The 12,269-nt window shown below is 47.3% G+C and overlaps 1 protein-coding gene across 2 annotated transcripts in view; it reads left to right on the forward strand.

The window, feature by feature from the left end:
* The first annotated feature begins 573 nt into the window (after positions 1–573).
* Positions 574–12,269, forward strand: part of HAUS3 (HAUS augmin like complex subunit 3) — a 38,963-nt gene continuing 27,267 nt past the window's right edge. The window contains exon 1 of one of the 2 annotated variants that reach the window (XM_089691524.1): positions 574–729. The gene's annotated coding sequence lies outside the window, so the exon portion shown is untranslated. Of the gene's footprint in view, positions 780–12,269 lie in introns of both variants that reach the window. The other variant, XM_089691525.1, reaches the window with a different exon arrangement.

Consider the following 12,269-nt stretch of genomic DNA (forward strand, 5'->3'; position numbering starts at 1 on the left):
GATGGGATAGGAAGTGAAGGAAAATTTTCCCAATAGGAATACTAGTTCAGAGATTTCCTCTCACTTCCTGTAGTGGCTATTGGACAGGAAGTGAAGGAAAATCTTCCCAATGGGGACACAGGAGGCACAAAAAAACCTTGACAGAGATTATACCACTCTCCTATGTAGAAAATATTAACAAAATGTTTTGCCTTTAGTTCTACTTTCCTTCATGAACAATTATCCCATATACAGGGCCAGGACAAGGTGTGTAATATCACTGGTGTCACCCCAATATACCGTCCTGTAGTACAGAGGAGCGAGGTGTGAGGCATACATGAACAATCCCTCCTCGCTGTACTCCACACACACAGTCCTCACACGTCACATTCTCTCCTCTTCCATCACCTCACTAACTAACTTCACCTCAGCAGAGCCGGAAAGCCGCACCGACTCCACCCAATTAACGGCCGCGCGCTCTGGCGCGCTCTCGTCCTCTGCAAAACAGATCGCTCCGTTTCCAACCAATCGCAGCACGGGTGGGCGTAGCCTTTACCCTTCCCAGCCGTCCTCCCCCGGATTGGTGATACCAAAGAGGCGGGATTCATCGTAGTTGTGTGTTGCGGTTCGGCGAGGGGGAGAAGTTTTGGTCGCTGTGTGGATCCGTAGACGTGACGTAAGCGGTGGGCGTGCTTGTACGGAAAGAGCAGCGGGAAAACACAGAGCGGGCGGCTGTCACAGTGTGTCCAGGTGATTGTTCTGCGTTATTATCTGTGTGAGGACAGCACGGCTCGTGGAATGTACGGAGAAGTGGCTGATGGGTAAATGTTCTCGCTGCCAATAGCAACCAGCCCGGCTGCAGCGGCCATTCTGACTCTATAACGTCAGCTGGAAGATGAATGGAGGAGTTTGGTTGCTATGGGCAACGTGTGAGCTCTCCTAGTGCCTTTCCCATAGAAGAGGCGTGTTCTCTGAGTGTAAGAGGCTGGACCTCATTCCTTGGGATGCTTAGCAGTGTCATGTGACCAGAGCTGGCAACCCTGGATCAGACCGTCTGTTCAGACTGGGTGGTCGTGCCTGTGAGCGCACCATGTGATCAGCGCCGGTTATAGATGTGCGCCCAATAAACACCCGAGGATTTCTCTTCTTGTAATCTATCCAAAACTGAGCTCATATTTCCTCCCCCACGTGCCTCTTCCCTGATTTCTCCATCAGGATCAATAACACCACTAATAACCCTTCCCTGCATTCCAGGGTACTAGGGGTAACCCCTAATTGTGAACGAGCCTTTCAGGCCCACATCCCATCCCTGTCCAAATCATGACACCTCAACCTCTGCAACATCTCCAGAATACGCCCCTTTGTAACCAATGACACCACGAAGCTCCTCATTCACTCCCTGGTCATCTCTCCTCGACTACTGCAACTCCCTCCTCATTGGCTTACCTTTACATAGGCGATCCCCCCTCCAGTCCATCATGAATGGTGCCAGGCTCATCCACCTTACCAACCATTCAGTGTCTGCTACCCCTCTCTGCCAATCCCTCCACTGGCCTCCATTCAGTGTCTGCTATCCCTCTCTGCCAATCCCTCCACTGGCCTCCATTCAGTGTCTGCTACCCCTCTCTGCCAATCCCTCCACTGGCCTCCATTCAGTGTCTGCTACCCCTCTCTGCCAATCCCTCCACTGGCCTCCATTCAGTGTCTGCTACCCCTCTCTGCCAATCCCTCCACTGGTCTCCAATCAGTGGCTGCTACCCCTCTCTGCCAATCCCTCCACTGGCCTCCATTCAGTGTCTGCTACCCCTCTCTGCCAATCCCTCCACTGGCTTCCACTCGCCCAACAAATACAATTCAAAATACTAACAACTTACAAAGCCATCCACAACTCTGTCCCCAGCTACATCACCAACCTGGTCCCAAAATACCAACCAAATCGTTCTCTTCGATCCTCCCAAGACCTTCTGCTCTCTAGTTACCGTGTCAGCTCCTCCCATGCTCACATCTAGGACTTCTCCCTAGCTTCTCCCATCCTATGGAACTTCCTCAATCTGTCCGGCTATCTCCTAATCTATCCACCTTTGGACGATCCCTGAAAACCTGTCTTTTTAAAGAAGTCTATTCTGCTTCTACCTAGTAAACTGACATTTATTTTCCCCATTATCTCATCCCCCCCACAGCTATTTACCTTTTGTATCACTCAACCCTCCATCCTAGATTGTAAGCTCCCTCTGTTTCCTCTTGTACCAAATTGTATTGTAACTGTTATGTCTGCCTTCATTTTGTAAAGCACTGCGCAAACTTTTGGGGCTATATAAATCTTGTATAATAATGACAATATGGGCTAGATGTCTTCTGATTGGTTAGCACAGTCACAGTGCTGACCAATTAGAAGTCGTCTGGCCCGCCAAGAGGAGAGAAAGTGTCAGACCTGTGAAGCTGCTTTTCCTTGTGAGACAGCATGGGATCCCAGCAGGGAGGTTTCCCGAGCTGCTCCTGTGTGAACTCGGGTATGACAAGCCTGGGTTCACACGGGAGTGATGGGGAAACTGCATGTGATTTTTGACAAGAATTGCACCGCATTCCTGTTCAAATAGCCTGCTGTTCTTTGCAGTGCGATTTTGTGCCCATTAATTTTGTATGGAATCAAATTGCACAGCAAAGTATTGGTTTCAGCTATCGGGAGCACCTCTGGGTTTTTATTATATAAACGAGAAAAAGACCAAAAATTTTGAAGGAAAAAAAATAAACTTTAATTTTTACTTTCTGCCTTTAAAACTTATCTAATTAAAGAAAAAAAGTCTTCGTAAATTTGGGTCAAAATGTATTCTGCTACGTTTCTTTGGTAATAAAATCCCAATAAGTATATATTGGATTGTGTGAAAGTTTATAGTGTTTACATTTTTTTTTTCTAGGTAGGGGTGTTTAAGGGGTTAATTGTGCCTAACATTGTGTTGTATGTGCTGCTCTTTACTACAGATCAGTTTTGTTTTTTGCAGGCAAAAGAAACAATGAGATTGTTCCCTCTGTACAGAGCCCTGTGTTGATTGTCAACACAGGGCTCTGGGCTGTGATTGGACACAGCTGATCAGTAGGACCCAGCTATGAATCATTGTCTAGGATCTGCTGACAAACTCGAGCTGTGTCATATAGAGGCGTCAACATATAGAGGAGTCAACATGGGAGGGCTTGTGCCTGGAAACAGGTGACCTACAGATGTCGCTGTGCCTGTAGGAGCCCAGCTGCTGTAGTATATGTGCTGTGGCGAGTCGGCAAGCTCTTTTTCAAATGTTCCCAACCCACACATATGTGAACCTCACATCAGGATACGTTCACACTATGTGCGGTAGGACTGTGTTGGGTGGCTATTCCACGGCAGTCCCACAGCAAAATGAGACCAAATAAAATGCCTCCTCTCCTACCTGGCCAGTTCAAACCATCATGTTGCAGTGTAAAAAAGCACGGCATGGTCTGCTTTTTAGCAGCACAGTGCGGTACAATCAATTATCTCGCATTGCGCTGTGGCCTATAGGACTTAACTTTATTGTAAACCTCAAACATGAAATATGAGCAAACAGGGATGCCGAATTTATATCGCCCGATGCCCTGGACATGTAGTACCGGGAAGGTAGTGTTCTTGTTTGTTTTTTTGTTTTACTTTTTAGCCCTGCGGCAGGGCTCATCTGTCAGGTAGAAGCATTTGGGTGGAAAATTGGAAATGCCACTATTTTATTCTTTAGGGTCTCTGCTTTCCGAAAATATATTATGTTTGGGGGTTTTATGTAATCTTCAGACCTAAAATGAATTTTTAAACATGCGAAAACGGCTCTGGCAGCGAAAGGGATAAAGGATAAGCTCAACACTCCTCTTTCCTGATGAGCACCCAATCAGTGCCCATTACACTGCAAGGTCTCTCCCCTCCCTGCTAGTCCCAGGGGTGGTGCGGGAGACAGGGAGGGGAGGAGGAGATAAACAGCCATAAAGCCACTTTTGTTTTTAAAAGCCCCAGACATTCTTAACCACTTGCCGACCGCGCATAGCCGAATGACGGCTTCACCGCGGCCGGCCAGTTCTGAGTGGACGTCATATGATGTCCTCCCAGAACGCGCTCTCCTGCGCGCCCCAGGGGGCGCGCACCCGGCGATCTCCGTGATCGCTGTGTCCTACGGACACAGCTGATCACGAGATGTGGTGAAAGGCCGATCCCACCGGCCTTTTACCACGTGATCAGCGGTGTCCAATGACACGCTGATCACAGGAAAATGCAAGTGCCGGTTCTCGGCTGCACTTTCCTCACGCTGTCAGATCGTGAGGAAAGTACTGCCGAGAACCGGCAGTTGTCAGAGCGGGGATCGGCACCGATCATCAGGGCACTGATGATCAGTGCCCTGATGATCGGTGCCCAGCAGTGACCCCCGCAAGTTCCGATCAGCTGTGCGCCCACTAGCCCCGCCCACCCATTCCCAGCGGTGCCCCCACCTGTGCCCAGCAGTGCCCCCACCTGTGCCCAGCAGTGCCCCCACCTGTGCCACTCTGCAGTGCCACCTACCTGTGCCCAGCAGTGCCACCTACATGTGCCCAGCAGTGCCACCCACCTGTGCCCACCAGCGCCACCCACCTGTGCCCACCAGCGCCACCCACCTGTGCCCACCCACCAGTGCTGTCCACCAGTGCCACCCACCAGTGCCACCCACCAGTGCTGCCAGTCAGTGCCACCAGTCAGTGCCACCAGTCAGTGCCCAGGGGTTGTGCCAGTCAGTGCCGCCAGTCAGTGCCCAGAAGTGATGCCAGTCAGTGCCGTCTATCAGTACCCATCATCAGTGTCACCTATCAGTGCCGCCTATCAGTGCTGCATATCAGTGCCGCCTATCCATGACCCCTAATTAGTGCTGTCTATCAGTGCCGCCTATCCGTGCCACCTCATTAGTACTGCCTATCAGTGCCCTTTAGTGCTGCCTATCAGTGCCCATCAGTGCCGCCTATCAGTGCCCATCAGTGCCGCCTCATCAACGCAAATCAGTGAAGGAGAAAAAATACCTGTTTGAAAAATTTTATAAAAGAAACAAATAAACTTTTTTTTTTTTTTCAAATTTTTTGCACTTTTTTTAATTTATAGCGCAAAAAGTAAAGCGCCCAGTGGCGATTAAATACCACCAAAAGAAAGCTCTATTTGTGAGAAAAAAAATGATCAAAATTTCATATGGGTACAATGTTGCATGACCGCGCAATTGTCAATCAAAGTGCGGCAGCGCTGAAAGCTGAAAATTGGCCTGGTAAGGAAGGGGGTATAAGTGCCTGGTAGGCAAGTGGTTAAAATCACTTTTTGGCTTTAACCAGTAGCCGCCCGGCCAATGGCCGTTTGGCGGCCGGCAAAATCCTTCAGCGTTCTGGGTGGACGCTATATGGCGGCCTCCCGGGCATGCGCAGTTTGCGCGCCTGCAGAGACGCGCAGCAGCGCGATCTGTCACCGGCCGCGTACCTCGGACACGGCAGATGACCGATCTGAGTACCAGCCCCTTTGCGGTACCATGTAACCTGCTGTGACCAATCATAGCAGGTCACATGACAGTTGTATACAATGGATGGCTTCATTCATGCCATCCATTGTATACTAGTGTGCCTAGCTGTGAATGGCCATAGCGATCACATGCACAAGCTGGGCCAATCACAGCTAAACACAAAAAAAAAAAAAAACCCTGAATGAATTGATGTCATTCAGGTAAATACTTATAGCAAAGTAATTCTTTGCTATAAGCAAATTATGTAAAAAAAAAAAAAAAATACTGATCACTTCCCCAGAGTAGTACAATGTTACTACTTTGGTAACATTTTACTACTTTGGTCAAAGTGAAATCTGAAAAAAAAATCTTAAAAAAAAGAAAAAAAATTAAAAATAATTGAAAAAAAAGAAAATTTTAATTTTTTTTTAAACTGCCACCAGTCAGTGTCCCTGATCACCGCCATGCCAGTTATATGCTGATGCTGTACTGCACTGTTGACAGTATGTAAAAAAAAAAAAAAAAAAAATTGTGATTCTTTTTAATTTTCCAAAAAATTATGACAAAAAAAATACAACTTCAAAAAACTCGCCATTCCTCTTATGAAGTACGTCGGACTGTCTACTCTGCAAAAAGGGGTCATTTGGGGATATCTGTACTGTTCTGACATTCGTGGACCTCAAGAAATTAGATTGGCTGTCAGTACTTCAGGATTGATCAATATTCAGATCTATACCATAGTTTGTGAACTCTATAACTTTCCTACAAACTAAATAATACATCCTAATTTGGGTTATTTTCACCAAAGACATGTAGCAGAATACATCTCGGCCTAAATTTATGAAGAACAATTATTTATCTACAAACTTTTATAACAGAAACAAAGAAAAACGTGTTTTTTGTTTTTTTTCAAAATATTCGGTCTTTTTTTGTTAATTTAGCAAAAAATAAAAACCCCAGCGGTGTTTAAATACGACCAAAAGAAATCTCTAGTTGTGTGAAGAAAATGACAAAATTTTAGTTTGGGTACAGTGTTGTATGACGCTGAAAAATGGCCTGGGAGGGAAGGAGGTAAAAGTGCCGGTATGGAAATGGTTAAATACCGTTTTGGTAAAAAAAAAAAAATACATTTTATCATAAGTAGATTGGGACACAGATTTAGTCCCTGAACAAGTATTATTTGCAAAACTTTTCATACCCCTGAACAAAGCATATTCCTCTATAGCAGTGGTTCTCAACCTTTCTAATGCCGCGACCCCTTAATACAGTTCCTCATGTTGTGGTGACCCCCAACCATAAAATTATTTTCTTTGCTACTTCATAACTGTAATTTTGCAGTGGGAGGAATAGTGCCCCATCGTTGGTGCCAGTGGGAGGAATAGTGCCCCATCGTTGGTGCCAGTGGGAGGAATAGTGCCCCATCGTTGGTGCCAGTGGGAGGAATAGTGCCCCATCGTTGGTGCCAGTGGGAGGAATAGTGCCCCATCGTTGGTGCCAGTGGGAGGAATAGTGCCCCATCGTTGGTGCCAGTGGGAGGAATAGTGCCCCATCGTTGGTGCCAGTGGGAGGAATAGTGCCCCATCGTTGGTGCCAGTGGGGGGAATAGTGCCCCATCGTTGGTGCCAGTGGGGGGAATAGTGCCCCATCGTTGGTGCCAGTGGGGGGAATAGTGCCCCATCGTTGGTGCCAGTGGGGGGAATAGTGCCCCATCGTTGGTGCCAGTGGGGGGAATAGTGCCCCATCGTTGGTGTCAGTGGGGGGAATAGGCCCCATCGTTGGTGTCAGTGGGAGGAATAGGCCCCATCGTTGGTGTCAGTGGGGGGCATAGTGCCCCATCATTGGTGTCAGTGGGAGGCATAGTGCCCCATCATTGGTGTCAGTGGGAGGAATAGTGCCCCATCATTGATGTCAGTGTGGTGGAGGGGGAAATAGTGCCCCATCATTGGGGTCAGGGGGGGGGAATAGTGCCCCATCGTTGGTGTCAGTGGGGGGGGGGAAATAGTGTCCCATCGTTGGTGTCGGTGGGGGGAGGAATAGTGTCCCATCGTTGGTGTCGGTGGGGGGAGGAATAGTGTCCCATCGTTGGTGTCGGTGGGGGGAGGAATAGTGCCCCATCGTTGGTGTCGGTGGGGGGAGGAATAGTGCCCCATCGTTGGTGTCGGTGGGGGGAGGAATAGTGCCCCATCGTTGGTGTCGGTGGGGGGAGGAATAGTGCCCCATCGTTGGTGTCGGTGGGGGGAGGACCAGTGCCCCATCGTTGGTGTCAATGGGGGGAGGAATAGTGCCCCATCGTTGGTGTCAATGGGGGGAGGAATAGTGCCCCATCGTTGGTGTCAGTGGGGGGAGGAATAGTGCCCCATCGTTGGTGTCAGTGGTGGGAGAAATAGTGCCCCATCGTTGGTATTAGTGACACAAATGATGGGGCACTATTCCTCCCACTGACACCAATGATACTTACCTTGCTGACCCCTGCTCCAGCCTGGGCTCGCTCTCTCACTTACCTGTCAGCTGTCTTCCTTCTCTGGCCGCTCTCCTCTTCACTTACTCCGGCAGCTCCCTCGATCTTCTTAGATCTACGCGCGCTGCTGCTCGGCTCCTCCTCTCCAAGCTCCACCTCCTCGCCGGTGATTGGCCGCCTGTGTGCCTCTCCTGAGCTACAGTTCCGGTGGCCAATCAGCGGCGAGGAGGCGCAGCTGTTGTGATCCCGGAGGTGTGGCCAGGTGACAGGGCAGCGTATCATCCCGCCCACACATCGACTGAGTCAGAGGAGCGGTGTCTCGGTTCCTAAGACCATCGGAAATATGTGTTTTCCGATGGTCTTAGGCGACCCCTGGGAAATGGTCGTTCGACCCCCAAAGGGGTCGCGACCCCCAGGTTGAGAACCGCTGCTCTATAGTGTGTACTTGTCTCAGTCTGGAGCACTGAGTGTCATTCTGTCGGCTGCCTTGTTGCTCTGCAATCAGCATGAATCACTTCTGACAAGTTTTTCTGACACCAAGAGAAAGACAGGGAACGGAGCTCCAGCACACCGCCTGTGATTGACAGCCTCAGCTCTGTTCCTTTGAGCTGTGTGAAGGTGGGTGTGTCCCTTCCCCCCCAATCAGCTCTCAGAGCTCTGCAGTGTGTAACTTTAGCTTCCAGGGCCCTGCTTTCTCAAATCTCAGACAAGCTATAAATTCTACACATTGAACCGATTTAGAGATGACCGTAGATAAATGGGTACATCTTAGGAGGATTTGTTTAATCTGTGTATCATCTGAGGCCAGTCACTTCACTGGGTATCTGTAAGGGTTTACAACCACTTTAGAGGATGTTCGGGTTTCTTCAGAAAAAGTAAGTCCGCAGGTACAAATACTGTAGGTGTTGACTTTTAATAAAGAGACCCTTATCAGTCCAGCACTGCCCTTGCCGGGACTGGTTTTGTTTGCGGTGTCTGGGTCTCTGGTGCCACCATCTTGGATTTAGGAGGCCAGCTGTGACTTCCTGGTGTTTCACTGGCTGTCCTGCAGCCTCCTGGTGGGTGAATTTCTGTAGATGGGGGGGGGAAGAGAATGAGCAGAATTTTACGTATTAGGTGAAGTTCCACTTTAATGAAATATCACAGTGGTAAGAGTGGGGTTTATTTACTAAAGCTTGTTTACTTAGAAGCCGATTGGGTACCATGCACAGCTGCACCAGCTTCTAACTTCAGCTTGTTCAATTAAGCTTTAGCAATAAAACCTGGAAGCTGATTGGTTTATCTGCAGAAGTTCACCTGATTTTGAGTGAACCTGTTTAAGTAAATAAACCTGTGTGACATTTCAATAAAGTTCACTTTTTTAAAATCATGCAATGCTCTGCAATCTGCATTGGCACTGTTGTAATTCCACTGCATGTCAGCGGCTGCATTCTATCGCATGACTACCCTCGTTCACATGGGTGGTAACAGCAGGATGTTGAGCTGTAGTTTTACAGCCCCCCGACTGCACACCTAAGCACAGACATGCAGATGTAGTGAATGGGGCTGCACCGTGGTTGTGATGCAGTGGGTTACTATTTTCCGGGTTAAAATAGGTGGTGATCAGGCACTATATCACCTTCCCACCCAGTGCCTGTCAAATGCCCTCTGAACAGCTGTCCACCATAGATCAGTTTTCAGAAGGATGGCAATAGTAGCTACATGTATGAATGTGCCCTTAGGCTGCATACTGTGACTTTGTATTGCATGCCTGATGTCATCAGTGCACCCGCCCCCTTCATATTGATGTATGTAGGTATCCTTTGAGCTGTAGCTGGGAGTGACCGACAATACTAGAGGTCATGGGCCTCCTGTACAGCACACAGTAGCCTGCGTTCACACCTGAGCTGAGCGGATTCCTGGTCAAGCATTGTTTTCAGGTGTTTGTACGCATGCATCAAGTTTCAGGAGTTGCTTCGTTGGCTGGTCAAGAGAAGGAGGCGTTCCTCAGGTGTATGGCACATTTACAGGCACTCCCATTGACGTCTGTGCAACCAAAAAAAAGGTCTGAATACGCTCAGAAAAAGCGTGTGTCCTTTATGGGCATGTCTTAGCGCATATTTGTGAATGGGGACAACTGCAAAGAATGGAATTTTGCATGTTGAGTGTAATTGGGCAAAGGGAAGCAAAAAAAAAAAAAAAACTTGAAGAGAAAGGGGGTGTAAGGACAGGCCAGTGGGAGACATACATGTTGAGATTTCCAGTTTCCAGCAGCTGAGGCATTCTGGTTCCCAGTCACACTTGAGATAGTTGCATTTGCTTTTTTTGACAAGTTGTACAGATATTTTTGTTTTAGGCTTGAGAGTTTTTGTTTTTTGGGGGTTTTTTTTTGTTTAGCCATTGGAAAGCTAATTCTAGTCATTAACCTCCTTGGTGGTATGATTATTTTCGCTGAAAGCGGTACCATTTTTTTGCATGGAAATATGTAGTTTTTTTATTGTAGGCTCTAATTTTTAGGAATAACTCACTGAAATCTGTCCGAACAAGAGTCTAGTAAACATTCCGGATATGATAAAACTTGAAACACAAAATCATAAATTATAATTTAATAAATAATCATAACAAATAAAATAATAATATATTTAATTCAATAATATAATCAAACCAAAAACACTGAAATTTGAAATACAGAGGCAAATTCGCACATCGCTGAGCAAAGTTGCAAAATCGTTTTCAGTGTCTGATGACGAATTTCCCCACAAATCATTATCACTCAATTCTGCAAGTGGTTCTGATTTACTATCGCTGTTCTCTAGCTGGTCTACAACCGCTTTTGACATAAAGGGACGCTTTTTGGACGCCGTGGACTTTTCTAAGTTTCCAGGCAGAAAGAACAGTAAAAATTTAGGCAGGGCACAGGACAAAGCACTCGGGACAAAATGTATGTGAAATGCATTGAAACAGCAATGTTTTACTATATAATAATCATTTTTTAAAAAATGAAATTTTTAAAAAATTTCAAATTTGCCGCCGGTTTTTGCGCCCGTACGTCCCGACGTCACATGGACCAGAACATGGATGCTGGCATCGGCCGGAGGAGATGGCCGGGGACGCTGCAGGGGACACATCACGGGAGCGAAGGACAAGGTAAGTGCTGCAGGGACTCCCTGAGCAACGCCGCATGGTAAGCCCGAGTGTAGCTCGGGGATACCGCTTGTGGTACTGAAATTTTACCCCGAGCTACACTCGGGAATACTGCCAAGGAGGTTAAAATGTGCTAAAAACACACATTGTGCGTCTTCCAGGTGGTCCCATTGAAATCTGTTGGGGCCTAAACACACAACTCTGTCCCATTAGAAGCTCATATACTGTTTGCTCTTCTACTTCTCAATATTTAGGTGTCAGTTTATGAACCAGCGGTAATAGATCGCTGCTCAGTTCTCCGGCATTCTCGGAGAACACAGTTCTCCTGTGAATGCCTTTTATGAAGCAGTTCTCCGAACGAAGGGAGAACGGTCTACAAATGCTGGAAAACGGCTGATTTTACTATAATCTTGCGAGATTACAGTAAAAGATCAGTTTACTAAGCAGAGGTAAATTATCTCTGCTTAGTTTTTGGTTCCTCCGATTCTCCAGCTCTGGGCTGGAGAATCTGGAGGGAGAACACAGATCTCCAGTGAAAGGCTGAACATGTTCTCCGCTGATCTCCTGGGTGTCATAAACTGTGAATGACCAGAGAATAGCGGCGATCCTCTGAATCACAGCTATTCTCTGTGTCATAAACGGACACCTTTTTCCTTTAAGGATTGTGAATCTTAGCCAGACCTGCTATTTACCTTGATACACTCTCCTTTGTATGCCTCGTTGAAGCTGGGGCCTGAGTTCAAGATAGAAAGTCGACCAAAGTGTCATTCTCATGACTAACCGGAGTACTGTTACCCTTTACATACTCAGTGATGTGATTGGCCTCAGGTGATACAGAGATGAAACAAATCCTCTTTCGTTACCTGTGCCTGTTTACCTGCAGTCTTCTCTTTTCTACATCTGTTCAAAGTACTGAATTTATAAAGCTTGTAGAGCTGTAAAAAAAAAAAGATAAAGTTACACTCTGCAGAGCTCATTGCAGAGAGCTCTGAGAGTTGAATGGAGAGAATAGACCCCCTCTCCCCCCTTTCCACACAGGAACAGAACTGAGGCTGTCAATCTGCTGGAGGTCCCTCCCATCACCATTTTTCTTTTGTTTTCAGGAAAACTTGTCAGAAGTGACTCGTGTTGATAGCAGTGGAACAAAACTGCAGACAGATTGCTCTGGACTGAGTCAAGTACACACTATAGAAGGATATGCTTTGCTCATC

This window comes from Staurois parvus, unplaced genomic scaffold (assembly GCF_062004578.1).
Source record: "Staurois parvus isolate SC_StPar_1 unplaced genomic scaffold, SC_StPar_1.0 ptg000564l, whole genome shotgun sequence".
NCBI classification, from domain to species: Eukaryota; Metazoa; Chordata; class Amphibia; order Anura; family Ranidae; genus Staurois; species Staurois parvus.